This window comes from Neofelis nebulosa, chromosome 6 (assembly GCF_028018385.1).
Source record: "Neofelis nebulosa isolate mNeoNeb1 chromosome 6, mNeoNeb1.pri, whole genome shotgun sequence".
Lineage (NCBI taxonomy): Eukaryota > Metazoa > Chordata > Mammalia > Carnivora > Felidae > Neofelis > Neofelis nebulosa.
Window position 1 is genome coordinate 99,611,760 of NC_080787.1, and position 24,873 is coordinate 99,636,632.

The following is a 24,873-nucleotide window of genomic DNA, read 5'->3' on the forward strand; positions in this document are numbered from 1 at the left end:
CCACGAAGGGCTCTGTACTGACAGTACACAGAGCCTGCTTCTGATTCTCTCTCTCCCTCTCTGTGCCCCCCACCCCCGGCTCATGCTTACTCTCTCTCTCAAAATAAATAAATAAACTTAAAAAAATTTTTAAATCAGCATCTTCAAAGAAGGCAATTACCTTAATGAGAATTTCTATGATTTCTAGTATAAAAATTATTTGTCTTCAATTATAGTCACTTATTTTGATCTAGAAGATTGTATGTGAATATAGTGATTATGAGTAAAATTTTAATCATTCTAGAGCCTAGTTCAAACAAGCAAAATGGAATAAACAGGTATAACAATTATTTGATTAATTCAAGCAAAAAACTCTTTTGGTTTAACCATTTGGATTCTTTCATTCTTGATGACCGGGATAAAGCCGCTGTGCATACCATACTGTCCGTAAGTATGTGTACACGTATATTTTTTAAAAGAAAAAATAAGCCCCTGCCCTCTTCCAAAATAAAAGGTAACTATGATCTATAGAGGATTTTGCCACATCAGTGTTGTGCCTTCAGAAGTCACATATACAGATTTTGCTTCCTGTCAGTGTTTCTCTGCCCCACCATTCAGGAAATATCTGTGACTCTCTAATCTCACTCTTGAGATTGGGATGCTCTCAAGTCATTAAAACAGACAGGTGTCTGCTCTAGTCTCGACTATCTCAGAAATGGTTCTACCATAATCACTTTTGACAGCTTTTTTATTGCCTAATTCATCTTCTAATTAAAGGTGGAACAGGGGCGCCTGGGTGGCTCAGTCGGTTGAGCATCCGACTGCCGCTCAGGTCATGATCTCTCAGTCTGTGAGTTCGAGCCCCGTGTCGGGCTCTGTGCTGACAGCTCAGAGCCTGGAGCCTGCTTCAGATTCTGTCTTCCTCTCTCTCTTTCCCTCCCCCGCTCATGCTCTGTCTCTCTCTCTCTCTCTCTCTGTCAAAAATAAATAAACATTAAAAAATTTAAAAAAAATAAATAAAGGTGGAACATTTTCCAGTTTCCAGCCTGGTTATTCTAGTTTAGTCAAGAAGTATAGCAGTCCAGTTCAACAAGCATTTATGGAGGTAGCAAAAAAGAAAAAAACATTTTCTAACACTTTCATTTCCCATGGTGGTTGCACACTTGGAGAGGTGATGCCCCATTTCTCTGCCCACCCCATTATTTCTCCTTTCTCTCTCTCTCCAGCTGTTCCACATGGGTCCACTAATTTTTCTCTGGAAAAATTTCTCTGCTCAATCCTAGCCTTACCTCATTTCTTAGACTAGACCAGGTTCAAAATATGAAGTACTTAAGAGGCTTCAGACTTATTCACTCCACCCCCACCATGCTCCATCCCAGGGAACATCATACTGTATCTTGTCCACTGTTGGGTTGGCCTAGGACACATTACATGAACATTGATCACTGGGCTCCCTCATTTTGTCTCAAGATGCCCAGGCTGCTAATCTTACCAAGGACTGTTCTAAAATCATTGTACAAAAAGTAGGACTTTCCAACTCCTGAAGTCTAACCTCCAACCCTCACCCTGAGACTGAGGTATTTACTAAGGTTAGACCTTCCCAATAGTGACTTTCTTAATAGACTTGTGAGTATCATTCATCCATTCCAATGCTACATTTCACCTTCCGATTGGCACTGCACCTCCAATCGCCTGTGCCATCTGGTGTTGTGATTAGAGACTGCTGAGCCCTTGGATCTTCCTTGTCCCAAATGTCTGCTTTCATCACCAGCCAGATCTCACCACTATTCCACCCCACCTCACCCAGGACCTGCCCTATCCACACAGGTAGGTCTACTACCCAACTTCAATCTCTCACCTTTCTCAGACCATCTGCATGGCAGGAGTCCCTCTGTGTTCTATCAGTACTGATCTAAAAGTCTGGATATACTGTTAGAAAAAAAAATAAAGATAGAGAACAATGTGTGTAGCATGTTACATTTTGTGCAAAAGGTAGAGGATTGGAATAAGTGTATTCGCTTGTAGATGCATTAGGAAACTATGGAAGGGTACATGGAAAACCAATAATTACCTGTGATGGGATAGAGGACAATGAGAAGATAGGAGACACGGGCAGGAGAGAGACTTTTTGCTGTATACTTTTTTATATTTTGAATTTGAATGTGAAGATACTGCATATTCAGGAAACTTTCAAAGATGGAGGAATGAATAAATATGATTTAAGTTACAGTGTGATTAAAGTTCAGTTGAAATGGTTGAGGTATGCATGTGTACTTTTTTATGATTCTTCGATTTGCTGTAATCTGTACCAGTCCTGACGTTATCTGAGGGGGCCGCTACTATTCCCAAGCATGCATAGTGGGCCACTCTACTGCCTTTGCAAACATTCCTCCCCACGCCTGCAAAGTCTGTCCATGTTTTGTCTACTCATCCTTTAAGATCCTGCTCAAACAGCTCTTCCTTTGTGATGTCTGCCCCAGAAAAGTTGCTTATTTTCCTCTTTGTGCTGCCATTTACCTTGGACGTACTCCAAACTCAGCACTTACCATATTGATTTACAAGTCTCCTTCCTTACTGAACTAGGAGGCCCCAGGGTCAGACTGCATTCGTGTGGCTGGAACATTAGCTATACATTTTGCATGAATGAAACGCTGTATACTCACAGTAAAAAAAAAAAAAAAAAAAGAAAGAAAGAAAGAAAAATAAAGAGAAAACAACGTTGTTGCAAATGTGCAGTGTTTCAGCTCTAGTACAAATTTCATTTTTATTTGGGCTTTTAAAAGTAGAGCAGGAAAGCTCACCAAATATATGTATGCATATATACATAAATAAGCCATGTGTGGGCAGCAGAAAGAAAATGTGGCTGTTTCGAGAGCACGCCTCCACCTTCTCTACATTTGTGCTGTGGAATTACAGAGATCAAGGTAGAGCTTGGTGGCATAGGGAGCACTTCTTTGTCTCTGAAAAAGCCTGGAATTATTGGGTGCAGCCAGAGCTGCCTTTGCTATATAGGTTTCACAGCTGGGGCATTATATAGCTTGGAGGATGTTGCTTTAATATCCTAGGTATAGCATTATAAACAGGATATGATATACTCGTTTTCCCACCAAAGCTAAATATCTGGATCTATAAGAAAAAGATTGATTTCCTATGTACAGCCAGCCTTGGAAAAATCCAGTCTATCTGTATCAATCTGTGATACCATGCATTTGAAGGTACTGTGGTCACTAGGATGTAGCAGGAAATGTGAGTGGCTTGTTTTTCTTTCCACTCTAAGTATATGTGTTGTCTTCCTTTGAGGTAATGACTGTGGGTGCTGTTATTTACATATGTATAAATAAACATATAAATATATATTAGCCGGTCCATTTCCTGTATTAATCCAAATTAGAAGGTTTTGACTGTGGCAGGGTTTTCAGGGTGTTTTTTTTTTTAAAGCGTGATAATGCATTTATTATTTTTCTTCTATATATTATATTTGCTTGTCGCAAAAATTTCCAACTCTGAAACATACAAAATAAAGACTTAAATTCTCGCATCACCTTTGAAGATAACGAGTTTGGTGTGTTTCTTTTCATAATTTTTTCTTATGCATTTATATAAACAGAATTAGTCCATTTGTACTCTTCCTACCAAAAGGGATCATATGCTGCATACGGTTCTCTGACTTTTTTTTGTTTATCAATCTCTATGATCATCTTCCCAAGTCACTATAAATATGCCTCTTCTGAATCGCTACAGAGTATTTCATATATATAATATAATGAATGGGTGTAGTGTTCTATAGTTTACCAATCTCTATTTATGGACATTTAAGTTATTTACACTTTTTTTTTAAAGTAAACTCTACCCCCAATGTGGGGCTCAAACTCATGACCCTGAGATCAAGAGTTGCATGCTAGGGGTGCCTGGGTGGCTCAGTCGGTTAAGCATCTGACTTTGGCTCAGGTCATGATCTCACGGTTCAGTTCGTGAGTTCAAGCCCCCTGTCAGGCTCTCTGTTGTCAGCACAGAGCCTGCTCCAAATCCTGGTTCCTCTCTCTCTCTGTCCCTCCCCTGCTCGTGCTCTTTCTCTCTCTCTGTCAAAAATCAATAAACATTAAAAGAAAAAAAGAGTTGCATGCTTTACCAACTAAGCCAGCCAGGTATCCCTATTTCCACTTTTTTTCTTCAATCAACAATGCTGTCTCTATGGGGGGGGGGGGGATTTGACAGTATTTCTGTGGGACAAATTCCCTAGAAACAGAATTACTGATTCGAAAACACACTTATTTTTAAATGTTATAGATACTGTAACATATAACTATGACTTGATAAAAGATTTTATCAACCCAAGCTCCCAACCAAAGTGAATGAATGTGCCTATTTTTCTACCACCCTGTAAATGTTATATATAGTCAATCTTTTTCTCTTGCCAGTCTGTTGTCATCGTTGTTTAGATTTGCAGTTCTTAAGTTACATTACGTTAAGTTAAGCTCTTGTTTGTTGTTGTTTTTTGGCCACTTATATTCTTTCAGTGAATTGTCTTTTCATGTTCTTTGCTCATTTTTGTATTGGATTGTTTATCTTGCTGAAGATATCGTGATAAATTAATTATCATTGGTATTCATAATTGATAAAAACTGTGTTCTTGTATGAGACATTTTAATCTTTTTGTGTGCTTCTTCTGTTTAAATAACTTTGTTCTGTTATCCAACTAGGGTTTAAGTTTGTTATATTTGTGGGGATGTAAATGGCGGGGGTCTTGCGTGGGAGGAGCTATTAAGTAGTGAAAACCCTGAATGCTTCTCTGCCCTTACTGGAGAGGGGATATCAAGAGGGGGACTCCTGAATTGTTTTCTGGTCCTGCATGCAATGGAATTAAATGAAGGTCTCAGAAGAGTAATCGAAACGCTCTTTCCTATCATTCATTCCTGTTCTGCTCCTGCATATCTTTCAGTCCCTTTCTTCAAATAAGTTTCTTGCACTTGCTATTAAAAATATTTACAACAATCTTAGACTCAAAGCATCAAACGTTTAAACTGAAAACATTTAAGTTAAAGTCCTTTGGGATTCTGTTTTCAACTCTAGTCAAGACAGATCCATTTCCTTCCAGAATCCTGGGTGGTGATCATCCTAACCAACATGCCTGGCTTGCTATAAGGAATCACTAATGATTGGAAAGCCTGGGGCATATACAAAGCTCTCTATAAGTAATAATTACTGTTATTGTTCTCTGACATCCTTAAATTTCAAACTGAATTCCTACAGCTAATGCAGTACAAGGGGAAATTAAAGCTTTTGTGACATCATACCCATAATAAAGAGGAGTCACTGGCCAGTGATGCTCATTTGTTTTCGTGAGGACTTTGAGAGAGGATCATATCATCATTTTGGATGGAGAGGTGAAAAATCGGGGGTTTGTCACTTTGGAATTGATGAAGAGTTTTTCATGTCATAGTAGGTCAGAAATCCCTCACTGGGGATCCCTTCTTTTGTTGAGAACAAAGGCCTCTGGTTGCACTCTGACAGCATTTGGACCATAAGTTCTAGAGGTAGTTCTGGACTCCACTTCTCCACTCCACTTCTTATTCTCTCTTGAGAAAAATCTGAAGACTGGTCCCATCCAGAACCTCGATGGGGGCTCGAACCTGCTGTGGTTGTGGCTGTGGCAGGTGCAATGGGTGTGCTAATAATCACAGCAGGAGCATTGAGTATCGGAATAGGTATCCTGACTCCCGGAATAGATGTGAAAATACCAGAAACAGGGACTATGACCGGGATCTTGAGGTAAGTCCTTGCTGAGGGAATCCTTCTGGGTCACTGACTTGTCCAATGTGTCTTTTATAATGTTTGAGAATGAGGTTTGTGATTGTGAATCAGTATCTATTACTATCATGCAGGGCTAAGGCCATTCTAGTTTCATATATTTGCAGGTATCCTGGGTGCTATTTATTAACATATTCACTTAGATACCTTTTATTTTTTTCTGGGTGTTAAATGGTGATCTTGCAATCGGTTAGAGCTTAACCAGCAAAGTAAATGCCTGTGAAGGTGGCTCCTGCTGGGGACTGTTCTCTGAGACTTAGTTGTCCCTTCTCTAGGCTTTTCAGAACTTCAATGATGGGAAAGAACCAAGCTACTTTATTCTCTCTCAAAAGCTGCTTTGCTTTGGGCTGGGTTTCTTTGCAGTATGCCAAGTTCTTATTTGAATCAGATATTAATAAATCACATAAAGGTGCTTTAAGAAGTAGAATGATTAGCTTAAGATTCCAGATCAACAGCTCAGAATTGCCTTTTGTGTACCTGCTTTGACAGATGATGTTGCCATAAGATTGAGAGGTGAATCAAGGCCAACCCTGATGGTTACTTGTTATCCCCAGTCCCTGTTTGTAAAAGTCAGTGTGCTGTTTTAGTATTAAATCTGTTGTGTTACTTTGTAAAATGTGGGGTGGCCATCCCTACCAACCCGTGCTCACCTTTGATGCTTATTTATCCCTCTCTTGTTCACCTATGATATATATTTGTTTTGTTTTCACATGATGGCTTTGAAGCTTTTGGAATGGAATGTGCAGAATGTATATGTCAGACGAGTTTTGTAATGTGCTCTAAGAAAAGCATGCCCCGCACACTTCTAATCTATTGTTTTTCTCCAGGGTACTGATTACACTAAAACCCATAATTTAATGAAATAGGTATTAGATTTAAATATATATGTGTGTGTGTTTGTATGAGATATATATATATATATATATATATATATATATATATATGAGAGAGAGAGGGAGAGAGAGAGACAGGTACATAGATAGATATGTTTGTGTGTTACACACATATACTTTTGAAGAATATTTAAATGCTGAAGTGACAGTCCAAAGTAGAGTAAAACAGGGGCACCTGGGTGGCTCATTTTGTTAACTGTCTGACTTCAACTCAGGTCATGATCTCGTAGTTCGTGAGTTCGAGCCCCATGTCGGGCTCTGTGCTGACAGCTCAGAGCCTGGAGCCTGCTTCATATTCTGTGTCTCCCTCTCTCTCTGCCCCTCCCCTGCTCACACACACACACACACACTCTCTCTCTCTCTCTCTCTCTCTCTCAAAAATAAATAAAAATTTAAAAAATAATAATAAAAAGAAAGTAGAGTAAAACATTTGAAGTTGGCAGTTTGCTGACCACATCACTCAGATGGACCCTCATAGCTGTTTTTTATTTCAAGACTAGAGGGAAGGGACTAGTATATTAATTATTCTGTGTTTATTCCCATGTCTATTGATTTTACTGTTATTTCTTCTTTGCAAAGCTTTGGCTTCTCTCTGCTATTGCACCTGATGACTTTCTCTTTTGGAAGCTTTAGTCAAAAACCATGTGTAGAAAGGTAAAAAATTCACTGTGCATAGATTTATGTCCTTTGATAATTACTAATCAGTAATGATCAGCTACCAGGGAATATTTTTAATGACTTCTAACCAGCATCATGGAAGAACATAAGGAAAAACAAAGAGTTGTGAGTGGAGGACAAACAGATAATGCTACCTTATATGCTTAGAGTACTTAGGTACCATGTGATTCTGAGAGATCTCTGTGATTATGACAAATATGGCAAAAAAAAAAAAAAAGGAATCTCTCCAAGGCAACTGGCATCATCATGTTGTATCATCGAACCTAATTGCCTGCTGACTTAGGATGAGGGTCTGAACATACAATTCACCATGATGGTCCAAATAAGAACCCTAAATAATGAGGACATTTTCACCATTTGATTTTGTTTTATTAGAATCTTAAAATGAAGAATGGCTAACTTAGAGAATGAGGGAAGTAGGGGCTGTTTTTGGCATTGACGCTAAAACTCATTTAAAGCATCCCCCTGTTCGTGGTGGTATCATTCAAACCAGCACAGGGGAATTTGCCCTGTGAGTTCTCTCATAACCTTTGCCTAAAATGACTAGACAGAATATCAGAATACTTCTAGGATATATTAACTTCTATGAGTTTAGCAACTAAGTGAAGTTCCACCAAAAGATACATGTTAATTCAAAATATTGAATTTTTTCCTGGTATTTTATAAAATGATAAATGTTATATGTTATAACAATGATAAATGCCTTTAAAAAACCCCTCTTTGATTTTCTGTTTTATTTTATTTTTTTTAAATGTTTATTTTTGAGAGAAAAAGAGACAGACAGACAGACAGTGTGAGCGGGGGAGGGGCAGAGAGAGAAGGAGACACACACTCCAAAGCAAGCTCCCGGCTCTGAGCTGTCAGTACAGAGCCCAATGCAGGACTTGAACTCACAGACTGTGAGATCGTGACCCGAGCCAAACTTGGACACTTAACCAACTGAGCTACCCAGGTGCCCCTGATTTTTTATTTTAAAACTGTAATAGTCTGAACTGGCTATGGTAATCTATTAAGTATCTGTGAATGTAAAAAATTATGCCTGATCAACATCCATCCATCTCTAAATGTTTTCAGAAACATATCTCTTCTTCACTAGCCCTCCTGGGCAGGGCATTCCCCTCTCATTTACACCTAATGCGGTGTCTGGCATATAAAAGACACTCAATACATGGAAATGCAATGACCAGGAAAGTGAATTAGACAGCCCTGAATGTAGCCAAAAGACCAGAGCTCTGACTCCAGCCCTTCTTTAGGCCAGCTGCATTAGCCTCGGTAGGTTATTATGCTTCCTGGGCACCAGCTTTTATATTTGTAAATTAGGTGATGTGTGCTGGATTAGATAGTGCTCTGCACAACCCTAGGGATCCTCTGAGGTGCCTCAGGGGGTGCAACAGGGAGAAAGGATGGATGGAGAGGTAGATGGGAGATGAACTCAGGCTTGCAAGATTCATGCCATGTCCTCACTCAGGGAAGTTCCCTTATATCTGTTTTCTATATATGGCTGAATCTCTGTACAATTTCTTTTGAATAAAATGTTTTACCCCTGGAAAAATCATAACAATTTGACTAGATTACATATCATGTTCTTCCGCCTCTAGTATCTGTCATTTCATGTAACAATTTTATTAACTCATCTCATCATACTGCCTTTTATTTATTTTTTAAGTTTATTTATTTTGAGAGAGAAAGAGAGAGAGCATGCTCCCATGAGGGAGGGACAGAGAGAGAGGGAGAAAAAGAATCCCAAGCAGGTTCCATGCTGTCAGCACAGAGCCCAGTGCAAAACTCTATGTGGGGCTCCATGTGGAGCTCAAACCAATGAACCGTGAGATCATGACCTGAGCAGAAACCAAGAGTCAAAAGCTTAACTGACTGAGCCACCCAGTGCCCCTCATATTGCCTTTTAAAACAACTTTACATCACATTGATCTCATTAACTCCTTATTTATATGTCCCCCATACAGATCTTTTCTGCTCTGTATTTTACCTAGCCCAACTGTATCTTGTAGTTACTTTTTAAAACAGAATAAGCTGCTTGTCAATACTGTTTTCTGTAGTTTATAGAATCACTCTTTTTTTAAGTTTTTTTTTTTATTTAAGTAATCTCTGTGCCCAACATGGGGCTCAAACTCATGACCCCAAATTCAAGAGTCACATGCTCTTCCAACTGAGCCAGCTAGGTCCCTTGTACTTAAAATTTTTTTTAATGATATTTGAGATAGCAAATATTTTCAAGTTTGTGAGTAAATATTCACTGACTGTTACCCCAAGTACTAAATGGAACAGCTATTTTCACAGCATAATTAGTAATGAAAGAATTAGTAGGTAGATTACAGGAGGAAACAAGCACTAGAAGGTCAAAGTATACAAAATCAAGAAAGAGATTCAATACCCATGTACTCAGCATTCATTCAGAGCTCACTAAATTCCCTAGTACTTCTGCAATTTTAATGTTAACATTCTGCCAGTGGCTTAAGCTTTGTTCCTTATGTTTGATACATGTGCTATTTACTTATTCATTTCATGCTTGTTAATGAGGTACCTTGGGAGTTTCTCCTTACAGTGAAAATGGAAGGGAATGAAAAAGGAATTGTTGGGAGTACCCAACTAACTCAGTCACAAACTACCAACAACTTACCCTAAAACAAGACTAAAAGGAAGGACAAATTTTATTTAAGACAAAAAAATAAAATACAGTATGTCAGTTACATTTGATATCAAGTTGTTCTATCTTACAATTAGGAAAGGCATCAGAATTAAGGTGGTAGTTGATCTCATAAGAAGATAAATCAAAGTACCATGTGTTTGGTTAGAATGATACAGAAAGGAACCTTAGGAAGTAGAACTTTATTCAGGAATAAATGTGGAGTGTGGCCCAATCTTTTTCTTTTCAAAGTTTATTTATTTATTTTGAGGAGGGGAGGGTGCAGAGAGAGAGAATCCCAAGTAGGCTCCACACTGTCATAGTGTGGAGTGACAGTGTGGAGCCCCATATGGGGCTTGAACTCACAAACTGTGAGATCATGACCTGAGCTAAAACCAAGAGTCAGACGCTTAACTGATGGAGCCACCCAGGTGCCCTGGGGCCAATCTTTAAATATAGACAGAGAAAGTGCTATAAGTTCTTGAGCAAAGAAGCATTCATGATGAATGAAATATTTCAGAGGTAGTGCCATTGATATTCCTGGTGCGATGGAAAGGTGGGGTTTAAGGATCACAGATGGAGACTAGAATCTCAGAAACTGCCCAAAAGGCTGTTAAACCAGCATAGGCTTGTATTAAGATAGAGGCTGTTGAATGGGCTGAGGTCAAGAGATTTGATGACAGATAATATATAGGAGACAAAGTGGATGGAGCAAAAAGAATCTAAGGTTTTTAGTTTAGGAGGCTTTAAGAAATGATGTTTCTAGTAGAAAGTGAAATTCTTCAGAAAGGAAAACAGCTTGCAAGAAAAATGGATTGTTTCTTTTTAGAAAATGTTGACTTTCAAGTAGTAACTTGGAAACCAGTTAGAAAGTTTTAAAGTAACAGAAAAAACAGTATAGAGAAAATAGACCTGAGATAGTCTCAGAACAAATTAGAAACTCAAAACCTTCCACATTTTCTTTTAGTCTCTTTCTTTTCTTTTCTTTTCTTTTCTTTTCTTTTCTTTTCTTTTCTTTTCTTTTCTTTTCTTTTCTTTCTTTCTTTCTTTTTCTTTCTTTCTTTCTTTCCTTATCCCTTCCTCCCTTCCCTCCTTCCCTCCTTCCTTCCTTCCTTCCTTCCTTCCTTCCTTCCTTCCTTCCTTCCTTCCTTCCTTTTGTGTATTGATATCTAAACTCATTTGTCAGCAAAATCTGACCTAAACTTTTATGAGGCAATTCATTGTCTTTAATTATCCCACTTGGCGTGAATTGTCATACAGTTTTGCTGCACATATTAATGCATTATGGTATATATTTACTTTTCCAAAATCTGAAGATTTTTACTTTTAAAATATTTCTAGCCCTGATAGGGGCTTTGCATAAGGGACTGTGGACCTGTAGTAAGTTTAGAGACAGAATGCCAGTGAGGGACTTTACAGAATCCTACATAACTGGGAGTCATCTGTAAGTGTTGAATAAATGGTGAGAGATTTAATGAATGGTTAAACTTAAAAAGGGGGTGGGGAAGGTGGTAGAGCCTGGGTGGCTCAGTTGGTTAAGGGTCCAACTTCAGCTCAGGTCATGATCTCAGGGTTTGTGAGTTCAAGTGCCACATCAGGCTCTGTGCTGACAGCTCAGAGCCTGGAGCCTGCTTCAGATTCCATGTCTCCCTCTTTCTCTGTCCCTCCCCTGCTCATACTCTGTCTCTCTCGCTGTCTCTCTGTCTCTCTCTCTCTCTCCAAAATCAATAAACATCAAAAAAAATAAACTTAAAAAGAGAAACATAAAGTTTGCACAAAGAGAAAGTAAAGGAGGGAAATCAAGAAATAGGTAAGTTGAAGCAGATAAAGGATTTGGCAAAAAGAAAGATATGGTTGAATCCATACAGTTCTTGAAGGTTATGGGAGTAGAGCGGTGTGGGCACTGGGAACTGGAGAGGGAGGCTGATGTTTATTTACAAGTTGGAGGAGAGGCAGAGACCAGAAAGGGGAATGTTGCAGACTCACAACAGGGTAGCAGCACAGAGGGCAGGACTGCCCATCAAGATAGGACAAACTAGGCAGTTTTAGAAGCAGAGAAGAGAACAAAGGAGAAGAGATAATACTAAAAATGCTTCAGAATGAGGCAATCATTTCAGAGGGTCAAACTGGTTGACAAGCAGATTTTCAGACAAGTGGAGGGGAGAAGCTTTGGAAGGGAGCGGAGACACATCTTCCCAAACTAAGGAAGTATCCGAATGTGAAATTGACACAAGAAAAAACTCACACTGAGGAGTTTTACTTTTTTTTGTAGAGAACAAAATAGTTACTACCTCCAGAAATGGGTCTGGGGAAAAAGTGATGATTGAGAAGAGGGTGGTTTGGGAGTGTGGAGAAGAGTTTGGAGTAGCCAGGATGACTTAAACATCATAACTCTACAGTCCACATGTGCATAAAGAAGTGTTTGTCCATGGCTCTCTTGCTGTTCAATGCAGTCTGAAATTTCCTAATCCACAAAAAAAGAATATTTTGATTCTCCCGGCAGACTTATAGATGCACACAACATGATCCTTTGTCATTAGCTTTCCCAAATAACAAGCAAGTAGTAACTCTCGCAGGACTGTCTAACATCATAACTGCAAGTCTCCTCACTGGTCCCCTGGATTCGTCTCCTGTACTCTAATACCTACAAATCTCTCTGTACAGAGCACCACAGTCATCTAAAAGGCATGAATCAGATCCTACTATGTCTTTGCTTGCAAATCTCCAATGACTTCCCATCACACTTGGAAGAGAGCTCTCCAGTGGTCAAGCGGGCTTACAGGCCTTTCGTGAACCGTCTCCTGCCCCTGAGTAACTTAAATTCACCCCCTTGTTGTGCTCCAGCCACACTGGAGCAGCTACTTGGCTTGCAGGACTCTATCTTGCCTTGAGATTTTTTCTTTTAAGTTTATTTATGTATTTTGAGAGAGACAGAGCGCGAGCTGGGGAGGGGCAGAGAGAGGGAGAGACAATCGCAAGCAGGCTCTGTGCTGACAGCTCAGAGCCTGATGTGGGGCTTGAATCCATGAAGCCTTGAGATCATGACTTGAGCCAAAATCAAGAGTTGGACATTTAACAACTGAGCAACCCAGGCGCCCCTTGCCTTGAGCTTTTGACTCTCCCTGCTTATTTGTCCTGGAACACACTTCCCCCTGTACTCACGGGACGGTTCCATCTTGTCCTTCATAACTTAGCTTAAATGTCATCTCTGAAGAAAAGACATTAAGTTATGATCACCTCATCCTACATGAGTTATCTGCATAGTTCATATTACTATATTTTCCTGCTCCTCTCTTTGCTCATTTATTGTCTTTCTCCCTCATGATGTAAACAGGGATTTTTGTTTCTTGTTCACCACTGTATCCCCATTCCTAGCACAATGGCTGATTTATACTAGGTGATCAATAAATGTTGAATGAATAAATAAATTTTTCTCTGTACCCTTTTCAACTTAATTTCCTTAGTTATTTTATTTCCCAATGTCTGCTTAATGCTTAGTAGGTATTCTGCAGCTCAATTTCCTTAATTTGATTTGATTTATTAATTTTAATTTGACACAGTAAGTACAGCACATTGTGTCTCTTTCCTACAGTTTATAACTGTTGGGATTAATATCCCTGTGATGTTTCCTAGGCAGCTGAGTCCAAAACCTGTTTTGTTCCCTTGTTATACAGCCTTCTCATCCACTGCCCCAATTAATGGCATTAAAGGAAAAAAAAAATAACCCAATCTTTCTTTATAGCTATTTCATGTACAGAAAGTCAATATTTTTGGTCAGGAACCAGTTTGGTAGCAAACAGCTTTGGCAACTCTGCCTCACAGCCCCCAGAGTCTACCCATGCAGGGGCAGCAAGCCCTCGCTTGTGCTGACAGGGGAGGACACAGCCCCTCTGTGGAGCACTTAGGCTGCCAGGCCACTCCTGGACTTCTCCTCGGTGACAGGGAGCTTCAGTCTGTCCATCAACAGCCTGGTAAACACAACTCTCTGTAACACACCCGGAGAAATTGAACTGATTGCTAGCCAGCCACAGGTAAGGAGTTAAATAAGAAATAGAAATAAAATAATTCTGCACTATTACAAAGATGAATCTAGGGGCAGAAAACCAAAAATCAAGGATATCGTCATAAAATGAAATAGGGTGGATCTACATAGACCACCTTTCTTAAAGTAATTGATGGCAGCTTTGCTGGGCTCTCACACAGTATAATCAACATGTGTCACTCCTAAAAGAACATATTACCATGAAGCCTCCTTCTATTTAGCACTGTGCAATCATTAATTAGCTCATGCACGAGTCCCTGAGTTGGTGTCATTATCTCTGCTTTGCAAACAAGGAAAAGCAAGGGTGTTGGTGCTTAGACTCCAAAGAGTGTGTTGCTGGGCTCAATAAAGAACCTTGGGGGACAACTGGGTGGCTCAGTTGGTTAAGCATCCAACTTCAGCTCAAGTCAGGATCTCGCAGTTTGCTGGTTTGAGCCCTGAGTTGGGGTCTGCACTGACAGCTCAGAGCCTAGAGCCTTCTTTGGATTCTGTATCTCCCTCTCTCTATGCCCCTCCCCCACTCATGCTCTGTCTCTCTCTCTCTCAAAAATAAATAAAACATTTAAAATTTTTAAATTTTTAAAATGTTTAAATTTTTAAAAATTTTTTTAAAAAAAGAATCTTGTAATTCCTCGTTCTCAGACTGAACTTGGGTTTCTGCATGGTGGAATCAATATACTGTACTACTGAAGACAGCCAAATGGAAATGCCCCAAATACATGTTGTTCTTGCAGTATTTTGGTTCCATCATTGTGGTTTTTCACATGAAAGGACACTACTCTCTCCTGGCATGGTTGAAGGCTGGATAAGAGGGACTAGCAAGAAAGGGGGGGGGGGTATGGCATGGTGACATGGAAGGAAAATGCATCATGTGATTTCTGGTCTTTAGAGAGAAGTTACCTGAACCTTTCCTTCTTAAGGAAGTCTATGAAGTCTGAAAGATACATTGGTAGTCAGGGAGCAGGGCTAATCCTGCAACTTGGCCTCCCCTTCCTAAGTTTCTGGTAAATCCTATAAACAAAGAGCAGACAAATCTTGTCCTTAAAGGAAGTATCATCCTAACACCAGGAATGACAGAACATCAGTGTGTGGGTCTTCTTTGCAGGCATTTTATAGGTACCTGCCTTGTCTGCTGATAGGTTATGCTAGCCTGGTTTCTTTCTTGTTGTTGTTGTTGTTTAATGTTTATTTGCTTATTCATTCTGAGAGAGAGAGAGAGAGAGCGCGCACAGGGGAGGGACAGAGAGACGGAGAGAGAGAATCCCAAGCAGACTCTGCACTATCAGCACGGAACTCAACTTGGGGTTCCATCCCATGAGCTGTGAGATCATGACCTGAGCTGAAATCAAGAGTTGGACACTTAACCAACTGAGCCACCCAGGTGGACCCTGGTTTCTGCTTTCATACTTCTACAGGATCATATCTATTTTAGTCTTCTGTAGAAATTATTCAAAGGAACCAAGAAGCTTTTGTGCACCAGATCAGTAAAGAAGTATGGGGTTAATTTCAGGAACATCACACCCCAACAAGAGTCATCTTGGGGAAGTGCTTGGCACAATCTCTTGAATGCAAATTATTATCCCAAGAAGTCTACAGCACTAATAGCCAGGTGACGTGTGGGGTGTGTGGGGTGTCTCAGCAGGAAGTGAGGAGGCAGCCTCTGGGTGATTTCAGTTTTCCAAGCTTCTCCCCTTCCCAAAGCATGTTTTATCCCTAGAGTGCCCTGCTTATGCCAGGCACTAAAAATAGAAAGACAGTCCTGTTGATTTGCAGACATTAGGCAAAAAGGATAGAAATAAAAAATACATAATAGACAATAGAATAGATAAAAAGGAATCTTTCACCCCCTGTCTCTGATCTTTGGTCAAATTTAGGGAGAGAAGTTTAATAGTAAGTGTCAAAACATTTTTTTTTTAATTCAGTAAGCTTTGTGCCTAATGTGGGGCTTGAACTCACAACCCGAAGATCAAGAATCCCATGCTCTACTGACTGAGCCAGCCAGGCATCCCAAACATTTCTTTCAACAGATTGAGCTGACCAATAAAAAATTCACTGATTCAGGATATTTTAAAGCAAACATATTTACTCTGAACCTAGGCATATCGACATGCCTAGGCTTAGCTTCTCTTTTGTAGGGGGAGAAAAATAGCATAGTACTCTATGAAAATTTTTGTGGACGTAAGCTGATACCTGCTTTACATTTTTAATCAGAAATGGAATTTGAAGGAAAAAATTCTGTCATGTAATATTTTCCTTCACTGAATTACTAGGGTAAGAATAGGTTTTGTTGAATTTCTGTTTAAGTTAAATCAGACTCTCATGAACACAAAATGTATGTTTTGTGAAAATATAAATTACTTAGATATTTTGGGGAACTGGATGTCTAGAGCTGAGTTGCAATACTAGGATGTCTGGATCCTTGGGGAATAAGTTGTTCTAGACAACTGACTATTATAGATAACTTAGTGTCTATCTTTGTAGGTTAGAAACTTAAAATTTTTTACTGCTTTGAATAAAAACTAAAGCTATGTTTATTTTTGTTTTTTTTCTTAAACAGAATATACTAAACATTACTTAGACTTTTCTTGATAAAGAATGATTATTATAGGGGCGCCTGGGTGGCTCAGTCGGTTAAGTGTCTGACTTCGGCTCAGGTCATGATCTCGCGGTTTGTGAGTTCGAGCCCCGCATCGGGCTCTGTGCTGACAGCTCAGAGCCTGGAGCCTGCTTCAGATTCTGTGTCTCCCTCTCTCTCTCTGCCCCTCCCGTGCTCATGCTCTGTCTCTCTCTGTCTCAAAAATAAATAAACGTTAAAAAAACTTTTTTAAAGAATGATTATTATGGATAACAGCTTTTTTATGGATATACAGTAATAATGTTCTCAGAACTTATTGAAGTGTATGTTCTATCTGCGATTGCAGTAAATTTTCATTTCTGTGTTATTTTAAATAGTTTTGTCTAGATGTTTCCTTCTTGTTATAATTTCTTACTTTTGTCGCTGTGTACTTTAAAAAAAAGTCCTTTAAACTGTTTTAACTGTGGGGTGCCTTGTGGTTCAGTTGGTTAAGTGTCCAACTCTTGATTTGGGCTCAGGTCATGATCTCACAATTTGTGAGTTTGAGCTCCACGTTAGGCTCTGTCTGTGCTGACATCGTGGAGCCTACTTGGAATTCTCTCTCTCTCTCTCTCTCTCTCTCTCTCTCTCTCTCTCTGCCCCTCCCCTATTCTCACTCTCTCTCTCTCTCTCTCAAATAAATAAACATTTATTAAAACATAAAATGCTCACAGTGTTTCAATTAGATATGTGTTTGGAAATTAACTAGCAATGCTCACAATGTTGTGTAAGGGAAGACTAAATGGGCTTGAAGTGAGGCCAAAAGTGCCTTCTCCAACCTTAACTGTTGTATTAACAAAAGTTTTTCTTGTTATATGAATTTAAAAACATATTCAAAAGTAGAGAGAATATCATAATGGATCACCACACCATTCCACTTCTATGTATACATCATCCAGTTTCAACATTTGCCATTCTCTGGGCCACCTTGTTCCCTTTATACCTCCCCTACCATCCCACAGCTGGATTAAAAGCCAATCCCAACATCAGTATGAATCCCAACATCATGTTTAGTTTAAAATAGATACAAATGGTTACATATAGAAATATTTAGATATATCTGTATATATACCAGTTAGTATACATATTTATTTCCTTGCTCTGTCATCTCAGAGGGCCTAGAATCACTGATACCCCAGTAGTAACAAACACACCTAGAACCCAGATCTTGGTTTCTAATGCCATTCTCCAATAAAATGTACCAGGGCTCCTTAGAAAACTTGCTGATTGTACAACTGGAGCCCAAAATATACAAGATGAGCCTGGAGTGTCTTGTAGTACCAGAATGTAAAAAGTGCCAAACACACACACACACACACACACACACACACTGATAGAGATATGTGAAACGGACATAGGAGCCAGCTGAAAGAGCTCCCAGTAGCTCAAAGTGGAACAATTTGAGCAAGAAAATAAATAAGTATTGTATCAGAACTCAAAGTATAGAGTAAATATTTTTGAGTCCACATTCAAGGGTATTGGATAGAAATAAATAACTGAATGAATGAATGAATGAATGAATAAATAAATAAATAAAGGAGAAGAGATGAATCTCCCATGCAGAAGACTGGTTTTATTCTCATGGTGTCCCTTAACACTTTCCTCCATCCCTACTACTTCACAGTAAATAATAATTCAGTGATTAAAACTTGATTAGATTAATTTTGCAGAAATATTTCACAGGTGATGTTTTATATATACTATTGAATTATGTCACAGGTGATCTTTCTTTTTCCATGATGTACAGATTGGTGTCATCATCCTGATCCATCTTTTGCAAAGCCTTTTGCCAAACAGTCTTAGCAGCCATTGATGACAATTGCCTAGATCTGTTAACTCATTTCATCCACATTTATTGGCTGGGATTTTTCTTTCTTTCTTTTTTTTTTAATGTTTTTATTTATTTTTGAGACAGAGAGACAGCATGAGCAGGGGAGAGGCAGAGAGAGAGGGAGACACAGAATCTGAAGCAGGCTCCAGGCTCTGAGCTGTCAGCACAGAGCCCGACACAGGGCTTGAACTCACGGACTGTGAGATCATGACCTGAGCCGAAATCGGACACTTAACTGACTGAGCCACCCAGGTGCCCCTTGCTGGGATTTTTCTAAAACAACTTTCCCACATCAACTATTTTGTTATTCTGAGAAACAGTTCATAAGAAAGGCAGGATAGGGGCACCTGGGTGGCTCAGCCAGTTAAGCGTCTGACTTGGTTTCAGTGTAGGGCATGATCTCACTGTTCATGAGATCGAGACCTGCATTGGGGCTGACAGTGGGGAGCCTGCTTGAGATTCTGTTTCTTCCTCTCTTTCTGCCCCTCCCCTGTTCACTCTGTCTCTCTCTCAAAATAAATAAATTTAATTTAGAAAAGGCAGAATAAGTGCTTGATTTTTCCCTCTTTATTTACCTGTTTTCAGATAATGATTTGTTGCTTTTTAGAAACTTCCAAATGTGGCCTGTTAGTTGTCTGCTGTCTGTGCTGTGATTTCAACTATATAGTAATTATTAAGGGAAAAGAAAAAGTTAAAAACACTGACTTATTAGGCTTATAAGACACTGGTGGACTTTTTATCATTGAAAGTGTAGATTTGTAATATGGTTAAGCAAGTCAATTCCAGAAGAGGGAAGTAGCAGGAAGAGAATTCCATTTCCAGCAAGGGTGATTGTCACTGGCAGATTTAAAGCACAAGCAAGAGAGAAGAAAGAAGGAGAAAACCAGGTGATATATAGAGCAGAAGTGAATAAAAGAGGAAAAAACAGAAAGAGGGAGGAGATGAACACTGGAGAGAATGTCCTTAGCAAATATTCTGTGCTCCAGTAATGCTTAATTGCTGACCTAGACAATCTCTGGTTTGCCATCTCTTTCTTGAATTCCTTATGTAATCTGAAAGCTAACTATAAATTAGCAGAATAAGTTTGAACCCTCTTTCTTGACTTGTTCCCTTTACTTATCTAGTATATAAGATGATCTTTTGGACATATAATTTCAAAACACGTGTTGGTCTGTTGTAATCTTATGCACCAACCAGGAAATAGACCTGTCCAAATAAACTGAGATAAACATGTATTTGCTTTTTCACTGAGGAATCCGATTCATGAGAAGTTTACACATGATTCTATCTTGATAAGAAGAGCTTAGAAAAGATACACAATGTGATTTACATTTGCCAAACTACACCATGACTCAGAAACTAATTTGGAGGGTTGAAAAACACAGAAGAGGGGCGCCTGGGTGGCGCAGTCGGTTAAGCGTCCGACTTCAGCCAGGTCACGATCTCGCGGTCTGTGAGTTCGAGCCCCGCGTCAGGCTCTGGGCTGATGGCTCGGAGCCTGGAGCCTGTTTCCGATTCTGTGTCTCCCTCTCTCTCTGCCCCTCCCCCGTTCATGCTGTGTCTCTCTCTGTCCCAAAAATAAATAAAAAACGTTGAAAAAAAAAATTTAAAAAAAAGAAAAACACAGAAGAAACTATCTTGCTGCTCATTAAGTAATGTATCTGTGGTAATTTTTTAAAAAGGATATGTTCATATATTATCAACTGTGGCTGTTATACCTTTGCCAATGAGTTTTAGTATAAACTGTCTTGCTATTAAACTATTGGTATGTTACTAGGAATAATTAATACTGTATAGTAATATGCAGATTTTTGTAATTGTACTGTGATTCTCTTTTTATGTGCTTTTACATTTAAGAAGATAAAACTTTAAAAATTTTTGACTGATTTTTTTAAGTCATGAGCGTTTTTACTTTTTATCTGGTATTTTGAATGAAGCTAAAAAATTCTGAATGATTTATGTTAAGAAGTAAAAAAAAAAAAAAAAAAAAGAGTAGATTTAGAATCTCCCCTTGACTTGGGCCTTTATTTTTTTTTTTTAACATTTATTTATTTTTTGAGAGACAGAGAGAACCAAGTATGAGTTGGGGAGGGGCAGAGAGAGAGAGGGAGACACAGAATCTGAAGTAGGCTCCAGGCTCTGAGAGCCCAACGGGGTGGGGGAGGGGTTGAACTCACAAACTGTGAGATCATGACCTTAGCTGAAATTGGACGCTTAACCCATAAACCCACTGAGCCACCCTGGCGCCCCAAGAGGACCCTCTTTAAAAAGGACCTGTTCTTTGCTCTTTGCCTGTCCTGGAGGGCAGGCCCTGCTACCAGGGTGTGTATTTCCAGGCCCAACAGGTGTCAAGGAGTATGTGCAGAGCTTGGATGTATGCGCTGTCCACTGGCAGACATGGGAGCCACTCATAGTGTAGAATGGAGACAGGGGAGGGAAGAGTAGGAGGCAAACCTGGGCTTCAGGTCATTTTGAAGGTGTATTTGAAAAGGCAAGAAATTAGAATATACTTTAACAGTTCATTAGCTTCACTTATAACTTTAAAACATTTAAATACAGAATTTATGACCCTCCATTTATATTCTTGTTCCCCTTTTGCCACCAATGTTGGGGCAAACTTGGGTATGTTTTTAAAACAAAACAAAAAAGATTGAACTCATCTGTTCTTATGTTCTTAATTCTGTTAACCTATTTAAATGCTCAAACAGGTATCATTGAATTCATCCATGAATTATAGGTAAATGGCTCTACCTAAAGATATAGTCCATAGTTTTTAGGTTTTTAGAATAAGTATATAAAATCATCCCAAATGTTTTAAATTGCCAGCTTTTCAAGGAGAATATTGGGGGAGAAGGAAGAAAGTGGAAAAAGCAATTGACTATCAGCTATTGATATTTACTCAGATGTGTTTAAGGCATAGGGAAAATGTTTTTAGTCTGAAAATTGTTCCCTGATCTAAAGGAGCTTATAAACTGGATGGGAAGCAAGAGAAACGTACATGGAAAAATGAAAATAAAACAGAGCAGCAAATATGAAATCAGTGTTACCAGTAATAAATGCTTTCAGAGGATTTCAGGAAGCTTGGGTAGTCAGGGAGGCCTCCAGGCTGGGCCTTGCCTTGTGACTCAGAAGCGTATCGGTGCAGGTAGATGAGGTGATATCCTGGGTGGGAAAAGCCACGCAGGCAGAAGTACAGAGACGGGTAAGCACCATGTATGTTTGGGAAACTGGGACATACTAATTTGGTTAGAGTGGATGGCTTGTGTTGGTACACAAAGGCAGAGGGATTTGAAAGGTATATGGTGCTGTCTGTTTAGGGCTCTGAAAGTTTGGGCTTTAGCCTGAAGACAAAAGATAGTTGCTGAAGGTTTTGTTTTGTTTTGTTTTGTTTTTTAGTTGCTGAAGGTTTTTGACATACAGATAGTAAGATGAAATCTGTGATTTCAGTAAACAAATTACTGTGTTCAGATGGACTGGCAGAGGGAGACAAGAGGCAGGCAGACCATAGAGGTCCTGGGCTCATGGACCCAAGAAGAGGACAAGGGTCTGGCATTTTGCAAAAAAGGCATGTTTTCTATCACAGAACTTAAAACATTTCCTTAGGGTTTTCAGATATATCACCAACAATTTCCACTGGGAATAAGTGATTGCTGATGAAATATACAAAATGAGTACCCATGTACATAGGATACTCACCACACTCATGTTTTATGTCCTTCTAGTGTTTTCACATGTTTACCTGTCTGCTTCTCTAAATGAAGAAAGGGCAAACACCACCTAACTTGTGTTCGAAGTAGATCAAGGATATTTCCAAAATTCAACCAGTGGAATATAATTATGCTAATCTTGTTTGTACAGAGCATAGGAAAGTGTCTTTAGCCCCAAGTAATGAGAACATGTTACTTGTTATATATAAAACTATCACATGGGGTGGGGCAAGCAGCCTGGTAAAGTGGAGAAAGACATTGGACCTTGGAAAGTCTGTGAGCTTGTTCTCATCATATTCCTTCCATGGAATGGCTCTAGCCCTGGGGCAATTCATTTATCCATCTTGGACAGCCTCACTTAAGGAGATTAAATTCTATAAACTCCAAGGCCCGTTCCAACTCTAATGTTCTATAATTATGTAAGTTACATCTAACACCAAAAGATTTTGTAAAATGAATTTCTTTTTTTTTATGTTTACTTATGTATTTTTGAGGCAGAGACAATGTGAGTGGGGAAGGGGCAGAAAGAGAAGGAGGCAGAGAATCCCAAGCAGACATCGCACTGTCAGCACAGAGCCTGATGTGGGGCTTGAACTCATGAACTGTGAGATTCTGACCTGAGCCGAAACCAAGAGTTGGTCCCTTAATCAACTGAGCCACTCAGGTGCCCCTCATAAAATGAATTTCTAATGCGCTTTGAGTTGGACTCTCTGGTGGAGTTTCGTGGTGGCTCTGACACCAACCAGTGACTCAGCTATGGATTTATCTATGATTAATTTTTGGGAAAGTTGAGGCGGAGATTTTTTTTTAAGTGCTGATTGTGTATCAAGGTTATCAGGTTTTTTATTATGTAAAATTATATCCCCCGCCCCCCACTGAATCACTATTAAAAGTGGGTTATCTTGTAGATGTAATTAAATGGATAATATTCCTTCTGTGAACTTTTCAGGGACTGCTCATGAGGGACATGAAGTGAGGGCAGTTCCCTATGTAGAACCACAAGCACCTTTGCAAAAGCTGACAGACAGTGTGGTGAATTGATTAAAAGAGTACATTCTGGAGTCAGTTCAACTTGGGTTCAGATCCAAGCTCTGCCGCTTGTACCTGTATGATCTTGGGCAAGTTACTAGCTTTGTGGTTCAATTTACCCATCTGCCTCGTTGGGTTATGGGGATGAAGGGAGTGTGTTACATGTGAAGTACTTAAACACCACTCACCACAAGAAAATTTGGTGAAGTAGCAGTAGTGTTTTATATTTGGTTAAGTATTATTATAATTATGATTATTAGAGAAGACAATATTTTATTTTTTATTTTTCTTTTTTTAGCTGAAAACTTCTACTTTTTTTTTCCTACCATGGTAAGTGCCTCTTTAACCTCCATCACCTATTTTACCCATCCTCCCACCCACTTCTCTGGTAATCATCAGTTTGTTCTCTGTAGCTAAGAACCTATTTCTTGGTTTCTCTCTCTCTCTTTTTTCCTTTTGCTTGTTTCTTTTGTTTTTTAAATTCCATATATGAGTGAGATCATATGGTATTTGTCTTTATCTGACTGACTTATTTTGCTTAGCATTATACTCTCTAGCTCTATCCATGTTGTTGCAAATGGCAATATTTTATTCTTTTTTATGGCTAAATACTATTCCATTGTATATATGTTGATATACATGTACACACACACACACACACACACACACACACACACCACATCTTCTTTATCCATTCATCTACTGGTGGACACTTGGGCTGCTTCCATAATTTGGCTAATGTAAATAATGCTGATAGAAACATCAGGGTGAATGTATCCCTTTGAATTAGTGTTTTCATATTCTTTGGGTAAATAGTAGTGCAATTACTGGGTTGAAGGGTAGTTCTATTTTTAACTTTTTGAGGAACTTCCATACTGTTTTCCACAGTGGCTGCACCAGTTTGTGTTCCCACCAACAGTGCAGGAGGGTTCCTTTATCTCCACATCCTCTCCATCACTTATTGTTTGTTATGTTTTTGATTTTAGCCATTCTTTTAAAAATTTTTTTGATGTTTACTTATTTTTTAGAGAGAGAGAGACAGAGCGCAAGCAGGGGAGGGGCAGAGAGAAAGGGAGACACAGAATTCGAAGCAGGTTCCAGGTTCTGGGCTGTCAGCACAGAGCCCAACATGGGGCTCGAACTCACAAACTGTGAGATCACGACCTGAGCTGAAGTCAGGTGCTTAACCAAGTGAGCCACACAGGCGCCCCTAATTTTAGCCATTCTGACAGGTGTGAGGTGGTAGCTCATTGTAGTTTTGACTTGCATTTCCCTGATGATGAGCGATGTTGAACATCTTTTCATGTGTCTGTTGGCGACCTATATGTCTTCTTTGGAGAAATGTCTGTTCATGTCTTCTGCCCATTTTTAAATTGGATTATTGGGGGGGGCGGTTATTGAGCTGTATCAGTTCTTTATATATTTTGGATACTAACCCTTTATCACATATGTCATTTGCAAATATCTTCTCCCATTCCATAAGTTGCCTTTTCGTTTTGTCGATTGTTTCCTTTGCTGTGCAGAAGCTTTTTATTTTAATAAAGTCCCAATAGTTTATTTTTGCTTTTGTTTCTTTTGCCTCAGGAGACATATCTAATAAGAAGTTGCTACAGCTGATGGATGTCAAACAGGTTACTGCCTATTTTCT

The 24,873-nt window shown here is 39.2% G+C and overlaps 1 protein-coding gene across 3 annotated transcripts in view; it reads left to right on the top strand.

Annotated features, from left to right (window-relative positions):
* Window positions 1-24,873, top strand: part of CRYBG1 (crystallin beta-gamma domain containing 1) — a 191,700-nt gene that overhangs the window by 75,236 nt on the left and 91,591 nt on the right. The window contains exon 1 of one of the 3 annotated variants that reach the window (XM_058734848.1): window positions 5,731-5,748. The exons of the other annotated variants lie outside the window; for them this stretch is intronic. The gene's annotated coding sequence lies outside the window, so the exon portion shown is untranslated. Of the gene's footprint in view, window positions 1-5,730; window positions 5,749-24,873 lie in introns of those variants that run through there. 3 annotated transcript variants of the gene reach the window in all.